Source organism: Babylonia areolata, chromosome 16 (genome assembly GCF_041734735.1).
Source record: "Babylonia areolata isolate BAREFJ2019XMU chromosome 16, ASM4173473v1, whole genome shotgun sequence".
NCBI lineage: Eukaryota > Metazoa > Mollusca > Gastropoda > Neogastropoda > Buccinidae > Babylonia > Babylonia areolata.
In genome coordinates, this window is record NC_134891.1 from 8,571,141 (window position 1) to 8,586,798 (window position 15,658).

Consider the following 15,658-nt stretch of genomic DNA (forward strand, 5'->3'; position numbering starts at 1 on the left):
CGTGAGTGATAATGATGCATTTTTATGGATGTTTTTTTTTTTTTTGTTTGTTTGTTTTTGTGTTGGTTTTTGTTTTTGGTGTGTGTTTGTTTTGTTTTTTATTTTTTCATGCAAGGAGGAATTGGACATCGATGCATGAAGACTTCTGTCTGGAGAGTTGTTGGACAAGGTGATTGATACCTCACAAACCTGTGGTTATTTTACGGGAGCGCATGTTGGTGTGTTTTTATATGATGGAGACAGAGAGAGAGAGAGAGAGAGAGACGGAGCCTTTCGGTGAAGAAGAGTGCACTGGGAATCAAATGTGTGTGCAGAGGTGATAGTTGCCTGGTTTTTGGTCTGCCTGATTGAAATGATCATGCTTGTGTGTTTTGTGTGTGAAATGGTTTGAAACTGTTGAATGAGGGAGACAGAGGGGGGGGGGGGAAGCGGAAGCAAAAATGATAAAAGAGTGACAACAATGCAGAATGGACAGGAAAGCCATTTGCAGAGACCCAGGCTTTGACACACTACCGACAGAACTGGAGGAATCTGGTGGAACAGTTTTTTTTTTTTTTTTTTTTTTTTTTTTTTTTTTTTTTGGAGTTGCCCCAAAGACTAATCACGAGAAGAAGAGTAATGGATAGAAATGATTTTGTGTGTGTGTGTAACTGCCATGGTTAGAAACGGTGTATCGCTGCATGTGTGTAACGGACGTAGAAATGATTTATATGTGAAATGGATAGAAATGGCTGTGTGTAATGGACAGACGAGACTTTTGAGCGTTTTCTGGATAGAAATGATTATGTGCGTAATGGATAGAAGTAATTATGTGTGCTATGAAATGAAATGATAGTGTGTGTGTGTAATGAATAAGGAAGGTTGTGTGTATAATGTATAGAAATGACTGTGTAATGGCTCTAGATGATTGTGCTTGAGATGAATGAAGATAAATGTGAAATGGATAGAAATGACTGTGTGTATCATGAATAGAAATGATGTGTGTGTGATGCATAGAAATGATTGGATTGTGGATAGAAATGATTGTGTGTGTAATGGATAAAAGTGATAGGGTCGTGGATGGAAATGCTTGTGTGTGTAATGGATGGAAATGATTGGGATATGGATAGAAATGTTTGTGTGTAATGGAATGAAATAATTGTGTGGGTGATGGATAGAATGATTGTGTGTTATGGATAGTAATGATTGTATGTGTGTGTGTGTGGTAGATTAAAAATGATTGTATGTATAGAAATTACTGTGTGATGGCTAGAAACGAGTGTGTGTGTGTATGTGTGTGTGTGTGTGATTGCAAGAAATGATTGTGTGTGTGATGGATAGAAATGATTGGATTATAGATACGAGTGTCTGTTTAATGGATGGCAATTATTGGGTTGTGGTTAGGAATGAGTGTGTGAGTTTAATGAATAGAAATGATTGTGTGTAAAATTGATAAAATAAAAAAAAAATGATTGGGTTGTGGACAGAAATGCTTGTGTTTGTAATGGATTGAAATGATAGTATATGTAATCGTTTTAAATGATTGGGTAGCGTATATCATTTATTGTGTGTTTAATGAGTATAAAGGAATGTGAAATGAACAGAAATGATTGTATTTGTAATGAATAGAAATGATTGTGTGTGTAATGATTGTGTGTGTAATGAATAGAAATGATTGTGTGTGTGATGGATGGAAACGATTATGAATATAATGGATATAAATGACTGTGTAATGGCTAGAAATAATTATGTGTGTGTGTGTAATGGCTAGAAATGATTGGGTTGTGGATAGAAATAAGTGTGTGTGTAATGAATAGAAATTATTGTGTGAATAATTGATACAAATGATTAAGCTGTGGATAGAAATGCTTGTGTGTGTGATGGCTAGAAATGATTGAGTTATGGGTAGAAATGATTGTATGTGAAATGGTTTAAAATAATTGGGTTGTGGATATGAATTATTGTGCGTGTAATGGGTATAAAGGATTGTGTAATGGAGAGAAATGATTGTGTGGATAATGAATAGAAAAGATTGTGTGTGTAATGGATAGAAAGCACTGTGCGATGGTTAGAAATGATTGTATAATGGATGGTAATGACTGTGTGTATAATGGATATATAAAAATGTGTGGAATGGATAAAGATGATTGTGTTATATATATATAGAAATGAGTGTGTGTGTGTGTGTGTAATGGATAGAAATGATTGGGTTGTAGACAGAAATGAGTGTGTTTGTGTATTGGAAAGAAATGATTGTGTGTGCAGTGATAGAAATGATTGTGTGTGTAATGTACCTCTCCATTGTGTGAGCAGTGAAAACTCACCACACCACTACAGCTTTGACCTCAGCTGTGGCTTGACTCCTTTGCAGGAATGCTGGGGACTCTGTCATTATAAATAGTATCCCTCCCCCCCCTACCCCACTGCCTTAATTAAGGAAAATCTGTTCAGGTTTACCTCTTTTTTTAACACTGTCTTTATTTCTGCCATTTTCCCTTTCCTCGCTGTCGTCTCTTCCTTCTTCGTATTCCACCATGCTGGTCGATTCACCTCCACCCCCCACCCCCCACCCCGCTGCCTTAATTAAGGAAAATCTGTTCAGTTTTACCTCTTTTTTTTAACACTGTCTTTATTTCTGCCATTTTCCCTTTCCTCGCTGTCGTCTCTTCCTTCCTCGTATTCCACCATGCTGGTCGATTCACCTCCACCTCCCACCCCCCAACCCGCTGCCTTAATTAAGGAAAATCTGTTCAGGTTTACCTCTTTTTTTAACACTGTCTTTATTTCTGCCATTTTCCCTTTCCTCGCTGTCGTCTCTTCCTTCTTCGTATTCCACCATGCTGGTCGATTCACCTCCACCCCCCACCCCCCAACCTGCTGCCTTAATTAAGGAAAATCTGTTCAGGTTTACCTCTTTTTTTTAACACTGTCTTTATTTCTGCCATTTTCCCTTTCCTCGCTGTCGTCTCTTCCTTCCTCGTATTCCACCATGCTGGTCGATTCACCTCCACCCCCCACCCCCCCCCCCTTTTTTTTTTTTTTTTTTTAAGACAGCCTTGAATATTTTTGGGTTTTTTTCTGAACTTGGTAATTGAGTACTCTTTCTTTCTTGTTGTGTGCAGCGATAGAAATGATTGTGTGTGTAATGTACCTCTCCATTGTGTGAGTAGTGAAAACTCACCACACCACTACAGCTTTGACATCAGCCGTGGCTCGACTCCTTTGCAGGAATGCTGGGGACTCTGTCATTATAAATAGTATCCCTCCGCCCCCCCCCCACCCCACCCCGCTGCCTTAATTAAGGAAAATCTGTTCAGGTTTACCTCTTTTTTTTAACACTGTCTTTATTTCTGCCATTTTCCCTTTCCTCGCTGTCGTCTCTTCCTTCCTCGTATTCCACCATGCTGGTCGATTCACCTCCACCCCCTCCCCCCCCCCCTTTTTTTTTTTTTTTTTTTTTTTTTTTTTAGACAGCCTTGAATATTTTTGGTCTTTTTTTCTGAACTTGGTAATTGAGCACTCTTTCTTTCTTTGTTGTTGTTTTCATTTTGCGCCAAGGATGTGTGAGTGCCTGTTGGCAAGTTTTGGTTTGGTATGTATTCTACTGTGTTGTTCTGTGTATTGTGTGTAATTATGTTTATGTTAGGTGGGGTTTTTATTATTCATTCTCTGGCAAACAAAACAAAACAAAAAGCAAAAAAAAAAGAATGGTCAGTGTCAGAGGCATACCCAAGGTTCATGTGCCTGAGTGTGACTGTGTGCCTCTTGTCGTAATTTTCTGCTCTAGAAGTGGGTGGTTTTCTTTTTTGGTTGTTTTTCATTGTGTGTGTGTGTGTGTGTTTTTTTTCCTTGTTGTCCTGGATGTTGATAGTATTGATTGTTGTTCAGCCTTGATTTGGGCCTGTGTGAGGGGCTGAGCTGCAAGCAACAGTGATAAATAAATAAATAAATAAATAGATAAATAAGCAGTTGCTGTATGAAGAGCAAAACGTGTAGCCCATGTCAAGAGTTTGGCAGTCTCTGCCGTCTCACGGGGAGCAGAGTGTGTGTAATGGGTTTCATCGAAATCAACAATTGAAAAAGAGAGAAAAGGCGTCATTTTGCTGTCGATGCATGTCTTGACAAATGCAGCTCTCAGAGAGAGAGGGATGCAAGATGCTTTTCTCCTTATTTTTGCCAGTGCCAAACCCCGGCAAAGCCAGAAACGAAGACTGTGAAGCGTGGGTGAACCCACCTGGCTGATCCATGCCAGTGAGTTTGAAAGGCATAACTAAGTGTGGTTCAAGTTGTGTAGGTTTCTATGCACAGTGACTGCTTGTTGTGTCAGTGTGAAAAGTTAAATGTGTATGTGTGTGTTAATCTGGCAGGTCTGTCTTTTTTGTGTTATTGTGTCAGTTTATGCAAGCATCGTTATGTGTGTATGTGTATCCAACAGATCTGTGTCTGTGTGATGGCAGGTGCAAGAGTTCATTGACAGATTTATGAGAGTGATTTACAAGACCTGGCTGACACATCTATCAGTGTGTTGCATACTCCCTCTCGATATGTTCATCTGTTTTCTCGTTCCTTCTCTCTCTCTCCCTCCCTCTCTCTCTCCCTCCCTCTCTCTGTGTGGCCTTCCATGCCTTGCCCTCATGTTGATCTCAGCTTCCATGCCTAATGAGGAGCCCCTGCCACAGTCTACAGTGTTGACACATTCAATGGAGGCACTGTTGTTTGAAGGATGTGGTGGTGGTAATGGTGGTCTCCAGTCTGAAGGAAACCCATAGGCATTCTGCCTTCATGACTAAGCAGTTGTTGTCTTCAATACAGTGGGGTTATTCTAGGTGGTGCTCTGGGTATGTTGAACAAGAAAGGTGAAACAGAACACCACTGAAGCGGCTCAGCAGGGCTGCAGGGTCTGTTCTGATGTATGGTGTGCCCTGGCATGGATAGCTGTAGTTTCCCCGTGGACGGTCAACTCTGAGACTGGAACAGAGCCAGCTGGGTGTGGCTGTGTTTGGAGGACCTGGAATCACCGGTGTGTGAGAGACATGAACACCATTGAAACAGTCAGGACGCAGGGGTTAGCTGAAAATGATGGTGATAGAACCTTTAGATGTTTTCACAACGCAACGGTTGATAGCACAGTGACTCTTCTTGCTTCTTTCTGAAATATTTTCCAGGACGCATTTCTTTGTAACTCCCATGGAGTGAGTTATGGATAATGAGTTTGCTGCATTACCGCTTGAGGTGTTTTGTTCTTCTGTTAGTTAGTGTGTCGGCTTGTTATTATAATCTCAAAGGATTCCACAGTGTGAAGGTGTCCAGTAGAATAACGATATTACTGTTTGTGGAAGTAAGTTATATTTGTTGAAATAAGTCATTATGGTGGTTATTTCTGACACTGTAGTCATGACTTGTTTTCAGATTGTCGCCTGCTTGAGTGGAGAGGTTTGCATTTATCTAATTTTGCCAAAAAAAGAAGCATCGTATGTGAGGAAAAAACAACAATAAACAAATACAAGACCGATGTACATGGTTGTGATAACAATTGCAGCATGCGTCATGTGTAAAATATATCTTCAGTGTAATTCAGAACAGGAACACAACATATTTACCCTGCTATGCAGCTGCATTTACTCAGGGAAAAGAGCGTAGAATCTCAATTGAAGCAGAAATGGAGAACATGAAGTGGTGGTGTGTTGTTGTTTTTTTGCGGGGAGGGCTGGGTTTTTTTCCTCATAGATAACACATTGCTTATTGAGCAGTTTGTGTTTGATCATCTTACAAACCATTACTGTGCAGCATCGCCCTGGCCAAATTAAATGGTACCTTTGCTTTTATGGGTGGAAAACTAGTTTTTGATTCAGCCAAACGTGAGAGAGAAAAGACTTTGGGCACTGGATCTAGCAAGTGTGGTGCACAGTTAACTTCGCCATTTGTGTATTGTCTAGCCAGTCTTACAAAAAATGGTAGAGCTTGATTTTAACTTGCATGGATGAACAGTGGAGAGGTTTGTCCACAGGAAAATGGCATATATGGCAGAATTTTAACCATCTTATCCTGGTTTAAATTGTGTGGTTTGGGTTGTTGTTTTTTTGTTGTTGTTTTTTTGGTGTGTGTGGGTGAGTATGTGCATATGTGTATCTGTGGAGTGTGTGTGTGGCATATGCAAATGTATGTGCTTTGGAAGGAGAAAGTTGCACAAATTGGAAGTGCGCATAGTAATCTTATAAGTTGGTGGTAGCTGAGTGTTGTGTGAAGTGTGTACAGTCGGTGTGTTTGTGATTTGAATGGTTGTGAAAACTCTGAGTATATCTGTTGTGGTGATGTGTGTCCAGGTTTGGACGCTGGGAGGTGCATCATTGATTATCATTATGCATGTTTGTGTTGTCCACATTCCTCCTGTATGAGAGAAATAAAAGAAATGAAAAAGATGTCCCATTTTTTTACATTCTCTCTCTCTCTCTCTCTCTCTATCTATCTCTATCTCTCTCCCCTTCTTTATTCAGTCGATATCCAGCGGCCAGTTAGCATTATATCATCGGCCCTATTTGAAAACAAGTCTCTTACACACTAGTCAGGCGAGGTTCTCGCGAGATACACAAGGAAGGTGTGTTTCTTTTTTTTTCTCTCTTTTTTTCTCCACCTCGCAGCAAGAATGGAGTGGTTCTGCTCAGTTGTCAAAGCTAGGTTGCCAACGCAGCAACTTTGCCGCAAGATAAGGATAAAGTTTACTTCGCACCTCACGCCCGTTCCTTTGCTCATGTATTTTGTTTTCACCCATGTACTTGCCACTCTGTCGCACAAGCATCAGAGACGTGTTTCATTAACTCACTCGTACGGCCAGTCCTCTCTTCTCCTCTACACGGACCCCTCGGATGTCCAGTGGGTGTCTGAATGACCCAACCTTTAGCTTCCGTAGTCAGAATTGTGGTTTTCTTTGTCAACATTCACCTCTTCAGTATAAGAGCCTTCCGCTTGCAATATCTTGATGATGGTAATTGCGCTGAAACGCTGTTAACGTCGTCTCTTTCGCCGTTCGTATGGAGAGAGTTAACGCGAGCACACATGCGTGCTGGAGGCGAGGGCGAGGAGTACAGTGTGCGCAACGAAACGAAAGCCGGGCGGGAAGTAGATTTTATAATTATTGCTCTGAAAGCTACCTAGCCTTGACTCGCGAGAACCTAGAAGCCACGTGGAAAAAAGGAGGTGGAAAAAAGAAACGCACCTTCCTAGCGTGTCTCGTGAGAACCTCGCCTGACTATAAGAAACCTCCTCAGTTCTTGTGAAAAAGAAACACGTCACTGGGACATCGACATCCATATGAACATGTCAAGTGTCAGTATTTGTGGTTCTGCGGCATATTTGCAAATACAGGCCTACGTTTATTTTTATGGAAGGAAAATAATTTCTGGCAGACATTGTTCACGGCATAAACAACACATGGTGTTGAGACATGTAGGTCTATATTCGAAATTGAAGAAATTCACGGAATATAACGTTTTGAAAAACCATAATCTACTTCAGCATGTCATAATTATCGATCAGTCTCGTGACCGTCAAGATCTTCCTCAGGTCAACAGAACTCGGGGTATGAAGTGTTGCACTGAGTTACAGCTTTGTTTCTTCGGTTTTAGGTTCGATCCTTACCTGATCAAAGTACATGTGTATTCATGGTTTGAGCCCGAGGTGACAAGTCAACTGAGCCAGGAAAGATAGGTGGATACGTGAAACACCCAGTTTCAGCGTTTTCCATCGCTTGATAACACTGGCTGACCTGAAAACCTGTGTTGGCATAAAGTTCAAAGTTTGGCGTGCTCAGCTTCCACTCTTGTTTGAGAAAGATAGAGTATCTTTCTCACTGTGATTCCACAGAGTCTTGCGTACACACACACTCCCCCCCCCCCCTCTCTCTCTCTCTCTCTCTCTCTCTCACTCACACACACACACAGAGTGTCACTACTGACAGTGACATGGCACGGAGCCAGGCCTACACGTACGCACACTGAGGTACACCACGGACTTGCACATATAATTTTATTGATAAATGCGTAACACTACACAGACCACTACACATAAATGTCCCGGAAAACGCGTGTGACCTTTTCATCCTCTTTTTTTTTTTTTTTTTTTTTTTAAGGTCATATTTTCTTCTTTTCAGTGACATTTAATTTTCTATATTGTTCTTCTTTGGACTGACATTCACGGACCCGGGGGCCATATTGACCAGTGTCTTTGCATAAAACTGCAGGCAGGGGAAAAGAAAAAAAAAGAGTGGCGTTGTCAGTGTAGCGACGGACGTGCTGTGGGGAGAGCAACCCGAATTTCACACAGAGAAATCTGTTGTGACAAAAAGGGTAATGCAATACAAATATTAAAGATGACCTTCACGACGTTTCACAACTCGTGCATATCATCAGTAGTAGCCTCACTGAGTATGATCTTCTTGTCAAAAGTCACTGATCTCAGCTGATTTTTGTCAGTCCATCCATGAATTTCGAACTTCACTGACTGTGAATCTGGTCAAATCGGCCCGGCTTCAGTCTTCTCAGCTTTTTTTTCTTTCTTTTTTTTCTCACTGATGTCAGCCTGACTAATCAAGTATGGTGGACTCCCGAGCAGCCGAGTCTGAACTCTTACTGGCGATCTGCATGAGAGAGAACTGAAAGAGAAGAGAGAGGACTACAGGGGTCTTCACTGATCCGCCGGTAACTTGTCAATCTGGCTCCACCACTGACTTTAAGATATTATGTTTACCAGTCACTCCACAAGTGGTCAGTTTCACACACACACACTTTGCTTTGTCTCTGCACAAAATTCAGCGCTATATAAATATCATTATATAGTATTATTACAGAGAGAGAGACTGGAGAATACCAACTGAAAGTCGGCCAAATCTTACTATTTAACTCCTTCGGTGAGACTGAGCATAGACACTACAGAGATATTATGGTCAGTGTCTATGATGGACTGCCGCGGAGACTATTCACGAACCTATTTATGTCCCGGTGAAGACTATCGCGAACTTGAAGATAGAGCGCGCACACCCCGCGGCGGCACTGCAACATGAAACTTACTGATAAATAAGTCTCAGTACTGTCAGCGGTCAGTGACCGTGTCGACAACAAACGAAATGTTTGACAAAGTGTCCAGCTGACCGACTCCTTCGTTACGCTCTGTTTGTGCAATCTCGGGGGAGGTAGGCTTTGTAGCCGCGCATCCACTTGGCTCGTCTGCCAAGATCAAACTTGTGCAGTCGACACGTGACAAGTACAGTCATCAATGTAAACCAGTACCTACAGGCGGATCTATTTTTAGATCAGCGCCCAGTATCGCCGGCGGACTGGGTAGGTAGACCTAAACTGGTCTGTTAGGGGGGGGGGGGGGGGGGGGGGAGTTTCGCTTAGTTTTCGACCGGGTAGTGACATGGGTCCGGCCGTTGCAAACGACTTGGCACTGAGGGCCCGGAGATTGCACCAACACAACGTCACACCCCGGCCAACACGTGACGACTGAACAGAGTTGATTTCAGTTGGCAGGGTTCAAAATCCTGACTGCGGATTGCACAAACAGAGCATCACACATTAAACATGACGAATCTGCTATGATTCATTTTGGTTTTGTGACTGAATATTTCACCACTACGAATACATTTAGTGTACTGAGGCCTAAGCACCAGCAGCCACTCCAAAAACTGAGGAGACTGCATGGACATCATTGTGTTTGATCAAGTTAAGCCGCCGGCCGTTATCATGTATGTAGCCTACAGTTACTGGACTGAATTGAGAGCTCCCGGAGACTCGATATGCGGCTACGCTGAAAGTTATTTCGCGTCCTCAGCCTTTTCACGCGCACACACACACACACACACACACACACACCTTGGCACTTGACACGCACACAGTGACACTGAAGCACGCAGAACGCACGTTCACACATCCGAGCACTGCGGACAAGCACCGAACGCATGCACCCCACACACTAACACAATGTGCTGAAACAGAGTATGTAGACTTTTCAGTCATGAAAGCTGGTCCTTATCTGTACTTATCCATGAATGTGATAAAGATCATCAGCCATAATTTTTCGACATATATTTACAGCATTGGCTGGACAATCAATAGTCGAAAGAATAATGACTGTCGTGGAATACTTTCACGAGAATTGTTGCAAATATACGGTGTACCTACCTGAATCACAGAACTGGGTGAATCATCACTGAATTATTTCACTGACGAAGAACGATACCTTGACTGAAACACTTTCTTGAGACTGAGTCTCTATATGGTTCCTTAACAAGATTAATTCACCGTGATTCACTACCAGTACGATGACCTGTTTTATTTTGTTTTGTTGTTTTTCAAGTTTATCAGTCCCGTGTACTTGCTTTCGTCAGGTTTTTGTAAGTTAATCTTTAGTAAACGTTTTTGTAGTTTGGTTTTGTGACACATCATTGCCACGGTACCATTGTCTGTTAATATACATCCCTCGCTCATGGTCGATGCATGTGTCAGTGTGTGTGTGTGTGTGTGTGTGTGTGGTGTGTGTGTGTGTGTGTGTGTGTGTGTGTGTGTGTGTGCGTGCATGTGTCCAGTCAGTTTTCTTTACCAAGTGGTGAAGGACCCTACAAGACAAAGAGAAGGACAGAGACAAACATTCCTGACCTAGTAATAGTAAATAATGAAGCCTTAGTATCAGATATCCAACACCTCAGTTGCCCCATTAGGTAAAAGCGATCATGAAGTTTTAGTTTTTTTCATTATATGTTTCTGAAATTATTGAAAATCATGAGAAAGAATGGAGATAGGTCACTGATGAAGGCGGGCGCAATAGCCGAGTGGTTAAAGCGTTGGACTGTCAATCTGAGGGTCCAGGGTTCGAATCACGGTGACGGCGTCTGGTGTGTAAAGGGTGGAGATTTTTACGATCTCCCAGGTCAACATATGTGCAGACATGCTAGTGCCTGAACCCCCTTCGTGTGCATATGCAAGCAGAAGATCAAATACGCACGTTAAAGATCCTGTAATCCATGTCAGCGTTCGGTGGGTTATGGAAACAAGAACATACCCAGCATGCACACCCCCGAAAACGGAGTATGGCTGCCTACATGGCGGGGTAAAAACGGTCATACACGTAAAAGCCCATTCGTGTGCATACGAGTGAACGCAGAAGAAGAAGAAGAAGACACTGATGAAAATGACAAATTCCGACTGACAAAATGAGACTTGAATTCAGCAATACAGACTGGTGTGAACTAAATGACTTCAGTGTGGAACAGTGCTGGGAATTAATAAAGAAGATATATACTAGTATGGAAAGCAACATTCCCAAAGTAAAAACAAAGAAAGATAAAAGACAAAAACCAATGTGGATGACATCCAAAACAATGAAAGTTATTAAGAAAAAATCTAATTTATACAAAAGGTTCCTACAAACAAAAAAATGGAAGAGATTACCAAAAAATACCTAGCATCAAGAAATATCTGTAATAGGGAAATCAGAAAGGAGAAAAGAAAATTTGAGAGAAAAAAAAAATTCCATGGAATGTAAGAACAATCCGAAAGGTTTTTGGAACTATATGTGAAGTCTAAGACCAAATGTGACCAGGTGATTGAAATATGGCAGTCAGTGATGAAGATAAGGCAGACGTTTTTTGTTTTTTTGTTTTTTTGTTGTTGTTTTTTTTTTTTTTTTGGGGGGGGGGGGGGTATTAAAAAATTCCATGGAATGTAAGAACAATCCGAAAGGTTTTTGGAACTATATGTGAAGTCTAAGACCAAATGTGACCAGGTGATTGAAATATGGCAGTCAGTGATAAAGATAAGGCAGAAGTGGGTTTTTTTTTGTTTTTTTTTTGGGGGGGGGGGGGGGGTGTTGTTGTTGTTTTGCAATGTCTTTACTACTTTACTAAAGAAGAATCAGTTAAGGTAAAACTTAATAAATTAAACCCAAACAAGGCTCAAGGCCCTGATGGTGTTCCATCAAGAGTGCTTAAAGAGTTGAGCGAGGAGCTGTCTGTTCCGCTCTGTACCCTATTCAAAAAGTCCATACAAAATGTGACTATACCCAATGACTGGAAAACAGCCATGGTGACCCCAATATTTAAAAAAAAAGGTACATGAACTGACCCAGGTAACTACAGACCAGTCAGTCTAACTTGTGTTATCCGCAATATTCTTGAGACATTTGTAAGGGACGCTATTGTTGAACGTATGACGACAAATAATTTATATGCTGAATGTCAGCATGGTTTTCGAAAGAGTAGATCATGCGTAACTCAGTTACTTGGTAATGGTGATAATATTGATGTACTTATACTTTGATTTTAAAAAAGCTTTTGATTCAGTGCCACATAGAAGGTTATTGATAAAATTAGAATCCTATGGAATCACAGGTAAAATACTTTAATGGAAAGAAGAATTTCTTAGTAATAGTTCACAGAAAGTAAAGGTTGGTAGATCTCAATCAAGTAGTGTGGATGTCCTGAGTGGAATCCCCTAAAGCAGTATACTGGGACCTGTTCTTTTTAGTACTGTATTTATAAATGATCTTCCACAATCAGTGAATAGCACTTGTAAAATATTTGCTGATGACACGAAAATATACACACACCCTTTTGTGTACCAAATATTGCAAATAGACATAGATTCACTAATGGAATGGACAGACGCATGGAACCTATACTTTAATGCCACAGAGTTCAAAGTGCTCCATATTGGTAGCAAAAATCATGAACATTACTACTTAATGAAAATTGGTGTAAAGAGTTTAATGTTGAAAAATGTGAAGAAGAAAATGATTTAGGTATTATCTTTGATAATAAAAAAACCCCTACTTTTTGACAAGCATTTTGCATGCACAATAAATAAGGCAAATCAGAGAACTGGTATAATCAAGTGTGCCTTCTCATTTCTGGACAGCAGTACATTTTTAAGACTATATAAAGCATTGTTAAGACCTACATTAGAATATGCAAACACGGTTTGGTTCCCAAAATTAAAGCGTCAATCTGCTGCAATCGAAGGTGTACAAAGACGAGCAAGAAAATTAGTCCATGAAATAAAGGATTTTTCTTATATTCGAGAAAGGCTAGAATATATTAATCTCCCTTCCCTTGAAGCAAGAAGGGTACGAGGGGACTTGATACAAGCGTATAAAATATATGATAATGTTGATGACATTGACAAAGCAAGTTTCTTTATTGATTCACAAACTGACATTGTCACCCGTAACAGTACCGACAAAATTCAGAAGCAACATTGCAGTAGCAACATTAGAAAATATGTTTTTAGTTACAGAGTAACTAACAATTGGAATATATAGACTAACCCCAGAAATCAAATGTGCACCTAACATGAATGCCTTTAACCGAAAAGCTTATTGATGACCACGATATCATAAAGAAAACAATGTTTGACTTTTGATGGTCAAAGGTGAGCCTGGGCTTGAGAGTACCTGACACAAAAAACAACAACAACAACAAAAACAAAACAAACAAACAAACAAAAAATGCAGGCTTATACAGCGCCGTACCCCCATCTCAAACCGGGGATCACCGCGCTTTACAATAAGATATACAAATTTAAGACTAAGTGACATAAAAATATGTATGAAAGATAAACTAGAATGAAAAAAAAGGAAGAAGAAATAAAGTAGAAATAGAATAGAATACATAAATAGATATAGTCTCACATCACATTTGCTAAAATACATATTTCAGACTATCATCTCACATCACAGGAGGTGATTTGTTCCATTGGCAAGCCACAATAATGGATCCACCTGACAGTCCCAATCAGGGAGGGGTTTTCTTCTTAACCATACATTTTCCAACCGACTATCCCTTCAAACCACCCAAAGTGAGTATTGCATTTGTAAAAACAAGAATTGTACAACTGGAGAACTGAATAAATACTACAAGAAAAACCAGAAACTATATAGATGGTTTGAAGCTTGAAGATTGTTTCCAGAGTTTGACATATTCGTATAAAAGACAAATTTCTTTCACCTCCAGAGTTACTAATTTGTAGCTGTAAGTTTCAGTGTGACAAGACTATGTGGCAAAATTTTTCATGTATTTTTGTTTTTAACCCATTCGGTGCCTATAAGATATCAGCTGACGCCCTGCACACAAACTGAAGTGTTACCGTTGTGCCTGTAAGACATCCACCGTGGCGTTCTACATCTGTTTTGATTTTTCCCTGATTAGAGTTTGGTACAGTGATCTTAAACAGAGTCTGAAAGGTTAGTTCAGTGTGTCTAGACTATAAACATGCTATTCAAGAGATAGAAAATTTTGATACATATACCATGTTGATGACATATACCATGCACCTAACACTAATGCAAGCCAAACAATTTGCTAACCCCCAAAATTCTAAACAACTGAAAAAAAAATTAAGTCCTCTGCCTAAGGTACCATTATGTGCAATTAACTGCGAAGCAGTGTGTTCGTCTGACGAACATGAAGAAGACTATGAAGCGAAAGATATATCGATTTATGCATACATAGGACTTTGTATAACAGTTCACTAAAGGTTTACAAAATGCGTGCACAGTAGTAAAAAAAAAAAAAAAATTAAAAATTAAAAAAATTAGTAAGTACTTTTCAGGGTTGTCTATTACAATGCCCTAAACTAGTAAAGATTATGGAGAGGGAAAAAAGAAGAAGTGATGTTTATTTAACAGTGAAACTAAAGCTTTTTTTTGTTGTTTTGTTTTTTAACTTCATTTATTTATTTCATTTTATTTTTATTATTATTTATTTTTTTTTTTATTTTTTTATTTAATTTTATTTTTTTTTAAATATTTATTTAGTTAGTTATTTTTAATTGATTTTTTTCTCTCAAGGCCTGACTAAGCGCGTTGGGTTACGCTGCTGGTCAGGCATCTGCTTGGCAGATGTGGTGTAGCGTATATGGATTTGACCGAACGCAGAGACGCCTCCTTGAGCTACTGATACTGATACTGACATCACGCTGGCTTAAGTCTACCTACTTCAAACTAAGTGACACACACACACACACACACACACACACACATCTGGTCATTCATTATATATGCAGTCTTACTTAAAACCTATAAAGTTTTTGTCTCCAATTCCCCTTTCCTTTCTTTAGCCGACTGTTTTCAGTTTTCTGGCAAATTATTTCCAAGGAAAAAACAGTCACTCTTCGCTTGCTCCTGCGTTACATCTAATCACTATCCACTGTTTGAATCTTTTTACCTAAATTAGCTGCCCTGTGAAAATATTGTAGATTCTACATTCCATTGCTGAATGAATGATTAAACTATGATAGACCTGGTTAAAAGATATGTAATTTTCATTCTCATTTCTAAGTTATGCAATGATGATGCAATGGATTACTGTGCAGCTGGTCATCTGCTTTGGATATAGTTAAGATAAATTACATCCGGCGGTTTTCATTCATACACATTACTCCCGCAACGCTTTTAAATTAAAATAGAACGATACTGTTTTCGCATTGACAGTATAGAACTTTTAATTTGAAGATGTTTTAATGAATAAAGTAAAAACAAATGCATTGCAGAGAAATAAATTGCTCAGTTGATGTTTTTCTTTTGCGGACTTCTTTTTTAGTCGAAACATTGCTGTCTGAAGCGATTCATACGCCCAGCGGCACGTGTTCCTGAAACCGGTGAACCTCCTCGCATTCGCTGAACAGACGCTGAC